Source organism: Cyprinodon tularosa, unplaced genomic scaffold (genome assembly GCF_016077235.1).
Source record: "Cyprinodon tularosa strain WSP-4 unplaced genomic scaffold, ASM1607723v1 ctg74, whole genome shotgun sequence".
Classification (NCBI taxonomy): Eukaryota; Metazoa; Chordata; class Actinopteri; order Cyprinodontiformes; family Cyprinodontidae; genus Cyprinodon; species Cyprinodon tularosa.
The window spans coordinates 1187352-1206848 of NW_024039496.1; positions in this window are offsets into that span (position 1 = coordinate 1187352).

Below are 19497 nucleotides of genomic sequence, written 5' to 3' on the forward strand. Positions count from 1 at the left end.
AAATGTAAACCCACCAACACATAAAACGAGAGAATTAGCCCGAAGAAGTGAGAAAGTTCCCTGGTGCTTTTCAATTAACAAATAATCTCTTAACTAAGACATAGTGAAGGAAGCGTAATACAGCGGGGATGAGACTTGTTATAGATCCAGTAGAGAATCTGGGATGAGACTTGAAAAATATAAATTTAAGGATCCTTTATTTAAACCTGACTTGCTTTAGCTAGTCTAGTGAGTTTGAGGTAATCAAAAACTATAACCCCTGGTTGAGGAAACCTGGTAAAATACAAATGTCCAGCATGGTTATCGGATTTCTTTTAAAATGATTTTGTGAAGTTTTTTACAATTTTGTTTTCAAATTTACTTATACCCTTTGTTTGTCTATCAAATAAAGAAAAATTCCCATTAAAATACACATATTTATGAAGTGATATAATATGAAAGGGTAAAAAAGCTCAAAATATTATATCAAGACAACATAAATAGCAACTTTATTTAAGAAGATTCCTCCTTTACCACTCTGATTAATACAGTGGAGCAGAGCCTGCAGCCACTCACCACATGACATTGTCATCCCATGTGTGTCCACCGGAGACTAATAACGCTGACCAATCAGCTAAATGATTAGATCAATTAAGAACTTGGGAGTGGGCATCAACAAAAGTCTGCAACAGTTTCATGACCTATGGGAGTTAGTCCATCAGAACTGCTTCATTAGCTCTCTGGACTCTGCCCAAAACAGGGCTGGTTAGTATGGTAGAAGGAGATAAAGCGAGAGAGAGAAAACTAAACTTAAAAGAATGAATTAGATTAATTCCGACAAAACACCTCTGGGATCAAGTGTGTGTATTTGGTGCAACATCTCGAGAATATGTAAAAACAATACAAAGTGATCTAACAGATACATAAGTGAGAGTGTTTTGAGTGTTAGCCATATAATGTATTGTTTTTGGCCAAGTGGGATTGCACTGGTAAACAGAGTTTGGTCTCTCAGAGGAAGACATCAAACAGTCCAGTAATAATTCAGATTGCCAGGGACAAAACTACATGGGGTTTGTAGAGGAACACAGACAGCATTGGCATAAACACATTTTTCGTATCAAACACAGAAGCACAGTACATAAACATAGGACGTGTACAATGCATTCATAGTTCCTGCTCATCTGAGCAAGTGGCGCTGCTAGAGCAGCCGGGGAAAAGAGATGTTACGCACATTCTATCAGATGTCGAATCAATTAGTCACGACCATCTTCCAAAGTCGGAAATAACCACTCGTCCTCCTGTCTCCAGGGAGCCAAGGATAGGCCTGGGCAAGGGAGAGGAGATGGGAAGAGATCCAGAGAATCCCAAAGGGGGGTAAAAGGAAGAAAACTGAGGAAAAAAAACAGGATAAATAATGCTGTCTGTTTTAGACAGCACATTACTTCCATGAGATTTCTGTACAAATACACAATTCTTCATCCGAAGCCTACGTACTTTGCATATCAGAGGGCACCGTTCCTGCACAGCGGAAACTATCCGGTCATTAACTAGTGATGGCATTATCCTACTAATAGCACAACAGAAGATCCTGTTTATAATGCATGCAGAATCAACTATAACACAGCCTCAAACCCATTTTTAACTGTATCACGGCATTCAACAGGGGCCTGTTTGCATTGTTTTCTCCAGAATAAAGCATTTAATCTTTTAATCTGAACCATAAACCCTGTATATACAACACAGAGAGCATGTGACTACTTTGCTAAAAGGTAAAGAATTACAATTGGTATGCTTAAAGAAGGACACAATTGAAATCACCATTTCCCTGCTGGCTAAAAAAAAAAGTTAATCTGTCATGTAAATGCATACAGAAGATAACACTCTTTCACCAGAATAGTAATCATTATTATCAGGCTATAAAAGTCATGGCAGAAAAGTCTGTTTTTTTCCTGCTCTGTACTGGTGCAGGGAAGGAAAGCTCCTTCCTTCTTGGGTAATCCCAGAAAGGCCCCAGATTTGAACAATATGTGTGGAGCCACATGATCTACTATCATTTTAAAAATCCCTGTAGTGTAAAGAGATTTGTTAAAACGGATCATGCAGGGTTCTTCCAGCAGAGTTGCATTATTCAATATTTTTTTCCACAATCATGCAAGCTGGATGAACATTACAGGTGTACGGTATATTGCAAGCACAGCAAGAAAAGTTGCAATAAATAAATAGACCAGAGTCACACACAGGTCATATACCATGGCTTTTAATGTATCCCAAGCAGAATTTGATTTGGGATGCCACTACTTCTTGACAATTACACTTGGATGCTATTTAGTAAGAAAAAATAATAATCTAAGATAAAGGTGATAAGTCCTACATGTTTTTGTCCTATATTTTTTCAGTATTTACTTTCGAAGTACAAATGAAAGATATTTCCAGTGAAAAGGTACATTTATAGAAGATAGTTTCTTTTTGTTTCTGTTATTGAAGAAAATGTGTCTGTTTTATTTTTTTCTGGTAGGTAGCAACAGGATAGTTCATAAAGGTTATTACAGTTTGACCTATTTACATATTATTAAATGAACTATTATCTTATTTCAGATATTACTGGCAGAGATTGTTAAACTTTCTTATGATTATGTCAACATAAATTCCAAGCAAAAAGGTTACTTTCATATGACTTCAAAACAAATTAGAATATCACAAAAAATATGCAATACACTCTCAATTATCACAATAAACTTTAAAGTTTCAACTATTCACTTTAAAACTGGCTGACTACAACAAAAAAGACCTGTCAGTAACTGAGTTTCTAGATAACGTCCTGTACACATGTGTATCTGATGCATTGGTGTACATTTCTATTCAGAATTTTAATCACTCATGGGACCAGCAGAAATGCACATGGGCATAAACAATTATAGAGTTCACATACTGTATACCACAGGTACTAGAATAAGTACAGTCCTTATTGGTTCTTGACTGTCATTAAATCTCAGGCAAAATATCTAGTTCGACACAGCCAGGAAACACAGTTTCCAAAGTAGGGTTTCATTTTCCATCACTTTTTGCTTGACCATAAAGTTGGCATAAAAGGCATCTTTTCTGTACTTTTTTTTTTTACCAGGGTCAAGATGCAACTCAGTTTTGTGCTTAAACTATGCATACATAAAGGGACAAAAAAGAATCCTATTCTGGGGTTGGCAGTAAACACACAGCAATTAGAGAACTTGATTTAGTAATCAGGAGCATAACAATAAGAAACAATAATGAGACAATATAAACAAACAATGAAAATATAAATTGTTTGCATCATTGATTTTTTTTTTTCTAATCTAAATGAATAGGAATCAGCACTGGTTTGATAAGATTTTTTTTCCCTACTCTACACTTTTGTGTAAAAATTGCTTGAACGAATGCATTGTAACATTCTATAAAGCATTAAAAAAAATGTCTTCGAGTACGATTTAAAACAATATGAATAGTTGCACGTTACTGTTAGGATGGTGCAACCTGCTTGAACTGTATTCATTGATATTCGAGATATGTTTCGGCCTTAACTCAGTCAGAGTTTTCATGGTGAAATGGATTAATAAGGCAAAAGACAGAAGACCCTCCTCTGAAAACATCAAACGAACCCTCCGGGTGTAAGCGTTGTTGACTGCATATGGCCTAAAGCCCTGGAGGCTGTAACGAAAATGAGGTAAGAAAAGTAGCAACAGCTACACAGATGCTCTAAAAATCACTCCCAAAGAGGCCAAAGACACACCTCAATCCCTTCTGATGTTGTTATTTGTCTTAGTTTGTGGAAAACGCTGCTTGTTGCTCACAGCGGCGAGAGGTATCAGGAAAGCCTCGGTCCCCTGTTCTGAATCCGCCACATTAGATGGCGTGTGTTAGTGCCCTAGGGATTGTGGCGCCTCAGCCTCTGTTTGGGGTACTTTGTCAGATGACTCAATGTGTGTGATTTATGAGCTCTGGAAAGGTTGCATTTCCAGCACGCATGGACGTCCGCATGGTAAATGGAGAAATTCTGAATTTATTAACATACAATGAATGATGATTAATGTTTTTTGTATAGATCATGCTCTCTTTTCAAATGTCTCAGTGTGGGGGTGATAGATGCCGTAATAAAATGTACTCAAACGCATGTTGCGTGAGCTTTAGGATTGTGACTCTTGTATACATGTACATTGGACCCGTTTACATCGGCATCGCCTCGTTTCACAACTCCTCTCACAAAGAACAACAGCGCTTCTTGAGCATTTTTATCTTTTTCATGAAATGAAGTTTTTTTTTCTCTAGAAAAAGCACCTGTGTTTAGTCAATGCAAAATTGTATAAATTAAAAACACACACAAGCAAAAACTGCGAGAAAAGGAATGCAATTTAGACCCATATCAAGATACATTTAAGGAGCCATTCATCAAAATCCCCTCCATTATTAACTTTTGTATTCTACAACACATCTTGTGTCTCCCTCATCAGCTTTTTCAATATCTTCTCAAATACATTACTGCCAGTGTCGAGTGGGTATGTTCACCCTAGGCCAATTACTGCAGTGAACCATAAAGGTAAGCAGTGCTGAGAAGGGCTCTGTCACATATTTGCCTTTGTGTCCCAGCCAGGCCCCCACAGCAGCAGACAGGGAGAAATACGGCCAATGTCAGACATCTTTTTAATCACAATGACAACTGAGGAATCAATATGCAGAGGCATGTTTCTGACAGGTTTTGGGAAATAGGAGAATGTGACTCAACCCTCATGTTTGCATCTCAAAATGGTGAATCAAGGTTGACTTCTGCTTATGCAGTGACCTTATCGTTTCACCCCTGGAATAAGGTTGGATATTGCCCCGTGCCTGTGTGTAAAGAAAGACAAAAAATGAAAGAAAAAATGAGGAAAAAGTTAGCGGGATAATATTATGCCAGAAATGAAGAGTGCATGTGTACCTTCATGTGGTTTCATGTAGATAGTTTGCAAATGCGCAGCGTATATGAGGGGCTTGTGTTTACCGTACAAGTGTGACTTTAAGTATAGATAGTGTGAGACTGTGCAAGTGCCTGTGAGCTAACTTTACATGTATGTGGTTGCTGTCAGAAGAAGCTGACTGGTGATGAGGGATGGAGAGAATCAGAAACACATTGGGCTGGGAATGGGGTGTGAGCCGCAGGGTCGCCCTGGCACAAAATACAACTGCCTCTCACATCATTACCCTCATTCCCCTAATGCGCACAACCCTTAGAGCTACAAACAGGCTTGACTCCAGAGCACACATACGGTATAGGCACACATATCTACCAAGCTCTACCCTCACACAGGATCCAAGACATAGGCACAGCACGTATACAAATGATGTTGCAACACCAGGTTGTTACTGTAAAGTAGTTAGCAATAAGTTTCTTTCATCACTAAAACTAACACAAACTAAACTCTGGAACTAAACTTTTTCACTCTGGGGATGGAAAGGATATATATTAAACTTGCACGTTGTACCTTTAAAGAAACAGTAGGAAATAATTTATTATTTTAGACTGAAGTTAGTTAAAAAATCTACATTTTCAGATAGAAAATAGTATGATTTCACACACCACCTCTGTGTTGATCTTCAGTCTCTTGTGTCCAAGCTAGACCTGCTATGTTTTTCCATCCATGTGAGTAGCTGCTTCTCAGGCTTAACTCTTCCTTGCCCATAAAATGCCACTAACTCAGATTGCTGTTGCAGAAAAGCCACTCATTCTGCCATACTAGTGTAATTGCATTTCTAACATAACTGACTACTTTACCATTTGTGGTAAACATATCCCCTTTGATGCTATTCATAAAACACTTTGTTAATGGCACAATTACTCAGTTACTTACAAACTGTTTCAAAATGCCAAAATGAAGTTCTGCTGGCAACAATATTAAGTTATGAGTTAGTTATTTCTTTACTGACATGGTCCTTTTAAAGGTGATGCTGTTATGCTGTGCTTTTATCCTTGTCCAATATGCACATATGAGGTAATGGGTGAGAAAGATAAGAGAGGGTAAGAGCAGGGTGGCAGCAACTGTAGAATAGAGAGGGGTGGATTGTCACACATCTTGTTTTGGTCTACATGCTTGTGAGGGAAATCAAGTATAGTTACCTTTTATTTATATAGAAAAAGTTAGCATTGCTGATTCACATTTTCTCTGCGCATCAAAAGCTGAAGTAAACAGCCACACAATCTAATGCAATATTCCTTTTTGTACATGCTTCTTAAGGTAGTTGTATGCATAAAAAAAATGATTTGGTTATAAGGTCTAAGGAGAGGAAATGGTCATATATATATAGAAACATTGCAGAGGCCCGCAGCAACCTTACAGGATCTAAAAAGATCATGTGCAGAGGAGGTTTTTCGATGCAAGATGGTATCAATGATAATTTACACTTTTGCCCCATGTTTTGAAAGGGACAAACACATAGAGAAAATCACTGAAGTCTATGGCACACCTGGATCAGGATCTGGAATGATTAATAAGACTTGATGTTCAAATATTCTCTTTTTTTTCCACCTGACCAAGGCTAAACTCTTTGGATAAGAATGGCAGTCTAGATATCTAAAGCATGTAACAACATACAAAAAAAAAAAAATAAAGTCTTTCAATTATGATTGTTGCAAAGGATTGTTTTACATTGACTAAGTTAACCTGAATACAGATAAACACCAAAAGTTCTTGATTCTTTTTAGAGAAAAAAAACCCTACCTTCTTTAGATGACCTGTGTTGGTGCTATGATTAAATTTCATTGAACCCTTTTCCTTATATCCATGGTCTATTCCCAAAAATCTGAAATGAAATAAGATCTATTTGTAACACAATAAAATTTGATAAAAGATCAAGGTGCATGCTTCTTTCCCTTTTACGCTCTTAGATACAATTAGACACTGAAATAAGAATTTCATATAAAAATGATTGTTTGAATGTAATTGATTACAACAAGGAAACAATCCCTGTTCACCTATAAAACCCCACAAAATCACAACAATTTCACAGTGCTTTCCTCTTTTCTTGCTGCATGAGAGATTTTAAGAAGAGTGGGATCAGGGAGTGGCTGAGCAAATAAAAAAAAGGTAAAGAGAGGAGACCAGAAGACGCGATGCAGAAGAGTGGAGGAAGGAGGTAACCCAAGCATAAAATAACTTCAATCTAACATTCTTTCAAAGTGGTGGTAGGAGGCAAATAGCAATCCAGCCAATACCATGCACTCAAGGGGGCTCCCCCCCACCCTTTGCTGACCCATGGAGGAGAGGATCATGAGAGAGAGGGGATGAGACAAACCCACTTCAATTAAGCGTCAGCGCAGCAGATGAGGTGTCAGAGAGTTCAGCTCTGGATGGATCACAACGAAAGAAGAAAAAAAAACACTTCCTGGCTCAGCAGAGTCACAGTCCAGAACCTTTCCTTCCATTACCCTTTTGTCTCCTTTGCCTCTGTTTCACCTTTATCTTATCCAGATTTCTTCCTGCTTTCTGAGTGGATCGGTTTAGCATAGATGTCAGCAGCCTCTCCTCCTAGGCGTTTAGGATAGCACACCCAATAAACCTGTGATTGTTTTCTATGCTTTAGCCTGCCTCAACACACCTGAAGACAAAATTTCAAAGGTCAAAACACGTGCCTCAGTAATGACGGAAAAAACATAATGAAATTCTTATGTATTTAAGGAAATAAAAACCCAGTACAATAAAAACAAAGCGAAGTTGCCAAGTTACCATGATAAGCATAATGGATCAAACATTCAGAGATCCACAGCTGTGAAGGAAGAATTTCAGGCCTTAAATTGTGAGATGCTAAAAAGAGGGGTGGGGTGGGGGGGGAGATGCATGAAAGAAGAGCACACTCTGGGAGACCCGTAGATATTCATCGGGAGGGTGCTCTTGCCAGGGCTTTCTAGGAGATATCTCTTTCTGTGATTAGAAAGACATTACCATAATATCGGCTTTGTCACCTCGCAGTAAAATTGGGAGGAAAAAGCTCCATCCATTGCTGTTTTTCACATGGAGGCATCAAGCAGGCACTAAGGCATCCTGAGGTACAGAAGCAGCTTTCCGCACTCACTTCACCCCCCTTCAAATGAATATCTGCTTGGGAGCTACAATCTGGATTTGGCTCACATCTTTGCCTCTTCCCCTAACGCCGCATGGCTGCCGGGTGTCGAGGCGCCAACTCTTCCAGGCCAGCTGCACTGATTAGCACAGGCAGATTATTAGCCCTGCATCTCCTGAAAATGCTGTATGGCTCTTTTCTTTTACCCTGTTTTTTGTTTCACTTTCAAAGCACCGTGTCCGACCCAGTGTTCCCCATTCGCCTAAGTGAAGCACACCAAAGACCATTGTGAAGGACACATAAAAACAACAAGAAAAAAAAAACAGGCAATTAGTCCCAGACGTATGCAAGTGAAATAGGAAGAGTGAGGTGACACTAATTTGTTTTCTGCTGCTTGTGGATACACGTGTAAAAAGTGATTCATCAGCATTGTGAAAAGAGCTCTCTCATCTTTCATGCCTTGTCTTTCCTTCTTTCTCTTTTCCTCCATTTCCCCCTCCTCCTCCTTCTCCACTCTCTAGCACCTGTCCTGCTGCCAAAATTTCACCTCCCAAAACCTGGGACACGGACATCCCGCTCTCGAACTTATGCTACTCCTTATCTGTACTACACACACCAACATCCAGCATCGGAGGCATCCTTCTCTTTACACGTGCCAGAAAAATGTCGCTGTCTCTCTCCCTCTCTAGCGCTCTCTCTTTCGGCGTCATGGCCTTTTCTCTCTTTCTCTCTCTCGCTCTTCCTCCCTCTCCAGAGCTTTGCATTTGAAATTGAACAGACACATAGCCAATTTATCATAGGCTGACACGTGTCATGTTCAAGGCCTAACCACAGGGACTTACAGTAGGCATTGCATTTATCCCCTTTGTTGTCAGCAAGGACCAAGACAATACCCGCAGCTTTTTTTTAAAAAGTGGTAGAAAAAGGGTAAGGGAGAATGAAAGTGATGAAAATGTGTCATTAAATGTGCAGCATACCTCTAGTGAAAGGTAACTGACCCCTGCAAGGTTGTATCCACCATGTTTCTTCCTAAACCAGAAGTCAAAAGTATATTAATGCAAAGCATCTGTAAATAAAATGCCTGGACATTTAAGCATGAGATGGATTAGATGGAGTTAGCAAAATCACACTTTAGTACTCTAAGAAGAGATGATTAAACTAAAATATGTTGTTGGGAAAATGTTTAGAAATAATCTTTAAACAAGAAATTTCGCACCGAGATTCCGTTCTGCAATTATAAGTCATAATAAAGAGCAGGAGAGATACCCGAAACCAATCATTGTTAAACCTAAAAGTGACAAAACTGTCTCTGTGCATCATATAAAAAGCTCTTTCTCTCTTTAATCACATTATCTCTGTTATCGTTCTCCTCTTTGAACAGGTTCTTTAAAATAACACACGTCTTTATCATCAGACTATGAGGAAAAGGTGAGAAAGATGACCCTGACTGATAATAGTGGTGCAACAAAGAGTGTGTATTCACCGTATATGCACTAGGTTTTAGATGATAAAGAGTATTTGGATATAGACTAATGACATGAGGGTAGAGGGTGTCTTTTAAAGTTAAAAACCACAAGATTTTAATTAGCACCTCACAGATGGACTTTAATTCCATCCTTTTTATCACTATTTTATCAGCGCACATGTTAAATAGGCAGCCTAAAGGGAAATTTGTATTCAATACAATGCCTGAAAGAAAATCGTAATGAAAATAAAAAGAGGTGTGTTCCGCTTTGTCATTGTACACCTCAAAGTATCCCAGTCCAGCTTCCTGATATGTTTAAAAATATTTATGGCCTGTGAGAGCATGGTGAGACCACAGTTTCTCATATGCAACAATTAATAAGTACTGTAATTATTTGAGCCACAAACTGACAGAAGAATAACTCTTTCTCTATTACTCTTTTCTAAAATAGAAACCTATTTTACATTTACATTGTCTATGTTACAACCACCGAGATCAATGATTTCGGCTTGAAAGTGAAACACACAATGAGAAGAACAAAAAAGAAAAAAAACTACTTAGCCTAATCAAACAATTGTTTAAAATGTGTACTTATGATCTAATAAGTGTGATATGCGTGTCTTGTTGGCCCTACCCAGATGGCAGAGTTAGAAATATAAAATTTATGCTGAAACCCGACATTTAAACTATATAAAATTGGTTGATGACTCTGCGATGGACTGGCGACCTGTCCAGGGTGTACCTCGCCTCTTGTCCGTAGACAGCTGGAGAATGTCAGGGTTTGGTTGTGGTTAGAGCAGTGTTTTTCAACCCTGGTCCTCAAGGCACACTGCTCTGCATGTTTTGGATGTGTCTGAGCTTCAGCACACCTGATTCAGATGATTGCAGTTCAGCAAAGCCTGATAATCTGCTATTAATTGATAACAGGTGTGTAAAAGCTGGGAAACATCTAAAACATGCAGGGCAGTGTGCCTTGAGGACCAGGGTTGAAAAACACTGGGTTAGAGGACCCATAATGCAGAGGCAGGGGAGGCAGAGGCGAGTCTTTGTAGCTTTAATGAAATAAACAGGTAACAGAGGCAGGAATCAGAAAAACCAACATGAAAAATATAAAACAAACCAGAACCATGGAGACATCAGGGGAAAACAATCACGAGGAGCCAGGGTAAGATGAGGTGGGACGAGGTAAGGTGAAGTAAGAACGAGGTATGACGGAATAAGACAGAGTAAGACGAGGACCCAGCACTGAGGAACTGCACAAGGAGAGTATTTATGGTAGACTGAACAAAGAGAGGACTAACGAGCAGATTGGGAGCAGGTGTGAAGAGAGCAGTCAAGGAAGGAGCTAGGGAAAAGGAGACCAACAGAGGGAAACAGATAAAAACCTTGAAACTCAAATATATCCAGAAAATATAGCAAAATAAGAATTAAACCAATAAAACTAGAAAACATGGAGCAAAGTAAAAAAAATAACAGAATCAAGACTGTGACAGAGATAGGCACCAGAACCCCTCTCGACCCCACTTGGGATAGAAGAAAATGGATGGATGGATGGTCGATGACTTTCATGTTTTTAACCATAACTAATATTATATCAATTACATGTCATAAACATTGAAGTTATGGGTTAAGCCAAATGACACCCCCCAGCTGAGTTGTAAAAATAATAAAGAAAAGTCCAGAATCCAAAAAAAAGCAAACAAATGTTTGTTTAAAAGTGGAAGCTAAAGCTGTTGAGCCTTTCAGATGCAGCTGTGGAGTTGAGTTTTCTCTCACAGCTGCTAAAAGCCAAAAAAACTGGTTCAGAACAGTTTCATGGCTCATTAAAAATGCACTTACAAAGGAATTAGCATTTTATTGTACCCCAATTGATTTTATTCTAACAAAAAGGTTTTAGATTAGACTAATACTTTTATTTCGTTAATTGAAATATTTCTCACCTTAATCCTGTTCTGATAGGAGGCTTTTTTGCTTTGTATAAACCTGAACTTAGAGCCTTTGTGGATCAATTAATTGCATTAAAGCTGCTGCTTTACAGCAAGTACTGCCAGGACTTACCAGTAGATGGTACACACATATCATTGTCTGATCATTGCGACCAATGCTCGAACTCTATTTAGACAGATTTCTTGGTGTATATCACCTTACTTTATCATGATCAAATGTTTTTTGTTGAATAGGCATACAACGGGAGCGTGCCCCTTAAAGATTATCAATAAAAATGTCCTACATTTAACATCCCACTGACTGCTATTCCATTCATCATCTAAAGCTGGATGAGATGGATAGAGTATGGCACATTTCTAAACCTTGAAAGCACGACCTTCTACCAAAAAAAAAGGATTATAGTAATTTATAAGAAGCTGAAGAGTTCCGCAACATATTGCAGTACAAGAGTCAAGTCACTTCTCCATATTATGCCACAATTAAACATGCAGGGTCAGTATTTTGGAGGAGCTTTTATAAACATCAACACCACTAACAGTATTTCCAATACAGATTGAATGGTATGTAGGAAATTGAGCCAAATTTAATTAGCCTGGCTTCCAAGCAATCACTTCTTAAAACAAATTGCATCAAATTGTGACTATGACAACACAAGCTATGAAGGCTTTTATTTGTACTTAACTAAGTGAAATTGGCTATTTTTTCAATCTTGAAAGATAAATTGTAAAGAAAACAAACAAACAAACAAAAAAATCATTAACATACCTGCGCTGAAGGTGTCAAATTCAAGAATCTAATGGAATGTTCATGATGGCTCTGGGGCAACTTGTGGTGGCAGTAGCCAGTGTTGGGAAAGTTCTCTTTCTACGTGAACTAGTTCAAAGTTCAGTTCACACATTTTAAAATGAACTAGTTCAGTTCATAGTTCATAATTCAAAATTTTGAACTAAGTTCACAGTTCCAAAAAATTAACTAGTTCATAGTTCTTTTTTTTTTTTCATATATTGCTCAATTACACCATAGCCTACTGTAGAACCACAGAGGGCAATTATTTTATCAGTTGTAACACTGAAACTGAGCGTCAGATTTCATCTTCATATCCAGTTTTGAGTCCTTATCCAACCAGGGTTTACATTAGCATTGAGGGGACAGCATTTCCCCATTGTTGCTTAACGCTTTGTTGCTGTCCATTCACTTCACACTAGTAGCAGCTGCAGCTTTCACCCCTACACAATATTCTCAAAAACATCAGGAAAAATGTGCTGCTTGAATTGTCTTTTTTTATGAGTAATTATTAAAAGAAAAACAGGAAAGTAGTCTTTAAGGTGCAAATGTTTTTTTTTTTATTTTAATATTTTTTTCAATTTGAAATTCCATTTCAGTACATACTAAAAAGGAATCCTGGAAAATTATACCAGGCAGGTTTAACAAACAAGTTACATGAATAGTAAAACTCTCAAGAACATTTTACTGACAGAAACTGAGGGACCAGGCTGACGTAGGAATTTAAGGTTACTGAGGTGCGGATTTTTTCACTGAAAGCCGGCGGGCAAAGTTTGCAGAGAAATGTAAGTTGTTGCCATCATCCTCACCGACCACCTGGTCATAAAACTGTTTTAAGTGATCATAGTGCTGCTTTTTCGCATCCACGGTCGCCTCCACGCTGCTGTGGCTTCCACGCTGCATTTTGTTTTGATGACGCACGCGGCTGTAGGCTACGACACTGGTAGCTGGTGTTGCCAGATTGGGTGTTTTTCCCGCTACATATTAAGGCCTGTTTACGGTGTGATTTAGCCGGGGTTTCGCCTGGAGGGCTCTATAGAAATTTGGCAACCTATTGAACGGAGTTGAACTGAGAGAGCGTGCCGTTCACAGACACCAGAATGAACGAGTTCACAATAACGTTCATCAGGCAGTAATACAGTACGTTCAGTTCACGTTCGCCCAAAATATGAACGAGTTCATGAACTTTCGTTCAATGAACGCGTTCAGGCACAACACTGGCAGTAGCATCCTTGGTGAATGCACTTTTTCAGTCACAACAGAAATTAGATCTTTGTGAATCAAACAATACAGCATACCCTTGAAACAAAAACTTCAACAGACTTGAAATTAAGACCTTTTAACTTGTAGCAGAGCAGACACATGATTTAGATCAAGTCGAGGTCATATACTTCTTCGCCAAGTCCAATTTCAGAACTCAATCCAACCAGGAATATTTGCGCATACAAAAATGCTGCTAAATCATATTAAACATTCAATTTTCTTGATCTTGAGCAGCTTTGCAATATGCAAATGAGGAAAAAAATTCAGTCAATGGTTGTCTGAAACTTGCAAAGACATACCCCAAGATATTCCTACCTATAATTTCACATTTCAATCAAACATAATTTTGTAAATGTTTTTTTTTTTTTTTTTTGGTTCAGTCTACTGTATTTAATGTGGTATGCATTGAAGGATCTTGATGTGATGTGAAAAAATCTGAAGAAAAATATTAAGCAGTATAAATACCTACAGCATTAGGAATTATTTAGATATTGCTTGTGGCAAAATGTGTGTTTCTAAACTTGACAGAAAACAGAAAAGAATAGAGAGAATGAACAGAAATAAAAGAAAAACGTTGGTCTTCCTGTTTTCCAATGAATGCTGTCACTTTGGGATAAACCTAAGCTTTTCCATCAGCTTCATGTTGAATCATGATTCAAATAAAACCACCAATATCCAAGTCTTATTGGTTTAAGAGGGCAGGAGAGACACCCCTACACATTGCTGCCCCGATACACTGCTGAATTATTCCGCTATCATAGCCCTGTATATTTACCCTATTTTTTACTTTCATAGCACAAAGTCTGATGTTGACTGCTATTAAATTTCCCCCGAGGTTATGCTCCTTCTCTCACATGCTCCTATCAAATGAGCCAACAAAGCATATCAGGGTGTCGTGTCTGTGAAACACTGCATCACCTTTGTTCACTCCTCATCAACCCTCCGCCCCCATGCTATTACCTCAGAACTATTCCCTATTCTCTGCTTAACCCTTGTCTACAGGGCTGGTGTCACACAGAGCACCACTCTGCTGCTCTCCATATTCCACACTTTCTCACCTCTGCTGACATCTAACACTCGCCTGTCGCCTCTGACATGAGCGGATGCATACAAACGCGCTCTAAAGCACAGCCACACACATTAAATGCATGAAGATACACGCAGACTCTGCAAATTAGCAACACACAACGGTAACTTCACACATGGGTGATGAGCCTGTGAAGGGTTTGATGTCTCCAGATCTTTGCCCTTCATAACAGCAGAAGCACTTGTCATTCCCAATGAACTCTGGCCCCCGTGCTCTTGCCAACGCACACACACTCTACAAACACATACAAAGAAGCAAACTATCTGCCGTGAGTTAACTCTCGAAGTGGCAGGGGAAAGTGGCACGGAAAATGTCTCTGCCAGTTGCCTGCTAAAAGCACCTTTGGGACTGGTAAAGTTTGATTTGATGGCTTTGCTTGTTAATTAGGGTTTGGAGGTGACTCCTGAAATGAAAATGGGCAAAATGTTCTAAAAAAAAAATGAAGGTGCCAATTCCCACTTCTCTTCCAACTCCACCTTCCAAAACATGCGACCCATATAATAGAGAACCAGATGAAGAAAGTAGAACAACCAAGTCATTTGAAGTTATAGGCCACCGTGTGTGTGTGGGTGTGTGTGTGTTTGTGTGTGTTCGTCTGTACAGAAGCAGAGCCAAAGGAGGCAGGGCACCTGAGTCAAAATAACAACGTGAAATGAACTGTAACTTTCAAGTGAACATAGTCAACAACAAATAAGAGAACAAAGATAAGAATGTTTCATCCTTAATTAATCACAGTTTTGTGATTTGTTCAAGCACATCAGTTTGCATTTCATGTAACAACCCCCCCTGGTGGTCTGGAGAAATGCTGCACATAGCCATTTCAATCTATTAAATACTGATTGGCTTGAATTAGGGTGACATGACAGGCAAAAATAAATAAAAAAGCAGCATTTGATCTACAGGTTTTCAAATATGCTATTTTATCACAGTTTGTTAAAACGATTAGGAAATGCTCTATTTCTCTCGCAGAGATCTTCCTACTTCAGGCTGCTGGTTACAAGCGCCTTTTCACAACAGCGTGGGACTCTTAAAGCACATCCAGGGCTCAGCGGCCCAGCTATTTCTGATTTAGTGTGTGCATGCCGTCCTCCATTTTATTTTACAGCTGGCTGGCATGCTGCTGGAGAAACATTCTAAGAAAAAAGCAACCAAGGTCAAGTTCCACAGCCACTAAGCTGAGACACAATCATAATAACAGATACACATGTTCTCTCTTTATTTGGCCCATACAACCTCAGCGCTTTTTCTCTTCAGCCTTCCTTCCCCGCAGGATGATTTCAATACAGTTCAGTTTATTTTTACTGCACCGATTCAGAAAGAAGGATGCCGTCTCATCTATTGCATCATAAGTTAAGTATATATATATAATTAAAGCATCACAATACTAACAGTATTTTAACTGTATTAAAATTCAGTACTTGGGGATTCCAGTTAGATCGTTTTAAAAGCATGATCCTGTAAATCTCAGTTGATAATTTTATTTTAAATGTAAAAATGTATCACTGAGAGTAATTAAAAAAACAGGTAATGACTAGAGAAGCCCCTCATGGCTTCTCTAGTCATTTTCTACTTTTATTCTTTATAAATTTAGGAGATGCAACAGCTATTAGCATCAATGTAAATATGATGGAACTAGAGAAAATATTTAACAGAGATGATTTCAAGACAATGAACTCCAGACAGAGCCTCAAAATATGAACAGCAACACAAATAGCAAAAATACATAACTAGTTTCTCTTTTCCAGGATTTATACATGTCTATGTAATAATAATTTTTTTTTTTTTTTTTGGTTTTCTAATGGGCATTGATTTTTTATTTTTTTTTTTAAGATTACCCAAAAGTGTAAATCACATTTAGTTGATGGCAATTGTGGATTTGAAAGTTGATAAATAAATAATGAAGGAATATACATGTAGTTAAGAAAATGCAATAAACTTGGAGTATTGCAAGTTTCCACAGCATGCAGAGTTGGAAGCAGGTCAGATCAGTGTAAAATGCAGACTCCATGAGAACATTTATGGCGAGTGAGGAGAGTTAGGGTGGGGGCACTAACATTGTGCTGACAGCATGTAGAGCAGTTGCTAGATATCTTTAATCAGTAAAATGTATTTCCCTCCTGCTCTGCCGAGGAATTGTTCGCCGGTCAGACCTGCCCAGGGCAACACAAATGAATCTTGGCGGAGGTGAGGACAAAAGGCGGCCGTAAGGTTATGGCATGTGGATGATTGGAGCTCGGGCTGAGCTGCTGAGAGAGCTGCCATGTCCCACAGAGCAGGTGTCACTGCCAGATGATAGGGAGAGAGCCCTTTTCTGCATCATTGTGGAGCTTGTCTGTGCATGTGTAGATGCATTTATCATGTTCCTATATTCTGTTCTTTGTATAAGAATACATTGATATGCAGAAGGAATAGAAAAGAAGCTAAATATTCAATACACAGAAAATTATTTTAATAATTTTTGTACCTTATATAGAATTTGAAATAGTGATGCTAAAATGTGTGATTGAATCCCCACAAACTCGCAATGGGGGAAATGTTATTTCTTTTTTTATTTATTAATAAAGCAATTGAATAATAGAAAAATATATAGCAAGTACATTTACATTGATGCGTTAGGTGTCTCCTTGAAGCAGTTATATTATATTCTGATTATTAGGTGAAGGCACAGTGTGCTCTGCTTTTCTGCACACTTTCCCAATCAGAACTCAAGGGGTGTGGGCTCTGGCACTTAATGGGTGTGGCTTATGATGGCCCATGACTCAAGCCCCTAAAAGACCCTTACTCAAGCAGATGTCTCCTACACTCTCTTCTCCAGTGTCTATTTTTTTCAGTGAGGAAAACAACCATTAAAAAAAAAAAAACTGTATGAAAAGCACAAATGCAGAGTGGCCAAGAAATGTGTTACTGAGCAGTAATTCACAAGGTCTTCCTATTCAAGGCAAAAAAAAAAATTTGTGCAAAATTTCCAGGTTAAGAAAGGGCAGTGCACCAGGTGTGGAGCTGTTTGCTAAAAGCTGCGACTGAGCAGGGGAAGATGGCTGAACTAAGGAGAGGACAAAGTGTGTCTGTTTGTGGAGGCGTATGTGTGTGTGTGTGTGTGTGCGTGTGTGTGTGTCTGTGTGTGTGTGTGTTTCTAAGACTGAGAGAAAGACAGAGGGAAACTTGGCGATTGTGTGCTGAGGCAAGAATGTTCTTAATAGGATACAGGTGACAACATGCTGACCAGAGCCACTGAACAATGATTACTCAGGGAGCTGGAGGTCCATGTGTGAATGTGTTAGAGGGTGTAGGCGTGAGTGCCAGAGAAAGAACTGTAAGGTTCGAAAAACAATTCGGCCAAGCATAAAAACGGAACATTTTGAAGACTGCAAGGAAGAAAAATCCTCAGGAACCGTACAAAAACTAGGTTTTACATCAGTGGGGATAGACACAACTATTATTTAAACACAGTGAAAGTGTAGATTTAGAATTGTCCAAATAAAAGAATATATGAACATATTGCATGCCTTATGAAAAGCTTTGAAAGCAACTTGGAAAGCTTTTTAATTTCTCTCAGTGTAATCAGACCCAAAATATGCATCCAATGTAACAAAGAAGTGAACTTAGAAAGAAAAAAACCTCGAAAAGTATTTATCATCTAAAGGTCCTTTGTCAGCTTCATTGCACAAATCTTGTAAATGGAAACAGAAAAACCTAATTAAAGTCAGTAAAATCAGTTGCAACCCGTGTATAAAGTGGCTTTACAAAGGGTCACAAAAACAGAAACGGCAAAAAAATTAGCATACACACATAAGAAATACATAAAAAAATAAATAAATTTCAAACCCAGATTTTGAAATTGATATAAAAGGAAATGAACTTGGAAGCAAGAATTTGTTATTTATTATGAATAATAAAAAAATGACAAAAATTTGAGTCAATGTATAAAATCTTTTTCTTTCTTTCTTTCTTTCTTTCTTTCTTTCTTTCTTTCTTTCTTTCTTTTATAATTCTTAAGGTAAGACACCAGTGTACGACTAAAATAATTACCAATTAATACAAATAGATAACAGTACAGTGCTTTAAAATACATTTCTTTGTAATTTTATTTATAATATTAGAGATATAGATAAGAAAAAGTTCCCACCTTGAAATAGTTTTCTTTAGATACATTTGAAAATGAAGGTAAATATTTTACAAAACATAAGAATATATCATCCCATATAAAATAGGATCCCCATGAAGTTAGGGACCCGAATTATAAATGAAATCCATTTTTACATGCAAGGTGATTGGGTGATTGTTTACTTTGATTTCTATTTATTTGATTAGAACAAGAACTGTAATGACTTGATAAAACATTAGCTTGTTTTTAAAAATGTTTCCTTTGTGTGTGGCTTGATCTATGTTGCTCCAACACTCACTCGTCCTATTTTGTAGTATTTAATCTTTATTAGGGCTAAAAAAAATTATTTTACATTTGTAATCTGAAGAGTTTTAAATAAGTGTTGTATAAAATAAGAATCAATAATTATATTGTACATATATACATATATATATATATATATATATATATATATATATATATATATATATATATATATATATATATATATATATATATATAAATAAATAAATAAATAAATAAAACAGCATATAACACTATTTTCTGTGCTGTGAGTGGTATCGCCGAACTTCAAATAGCATTACATGGAACACTGGTGCCCCCTAGTGTTAATTACAATGACCTTTGATTGGTACAACTGATTGCTAAATTATCTCCAATCAAGACCAGCTGTCAGTTAAGGCAGACTCTCTCCTTTATGCTTTAGATTACCTCTTGCATAACTTTTAAATTTTTTCCTTTTTAGTTTGTGGGTATTAGAATTATCAAGTATTCTTCAGTTTGTTTGTCTTCTTTACAAATTTCAAA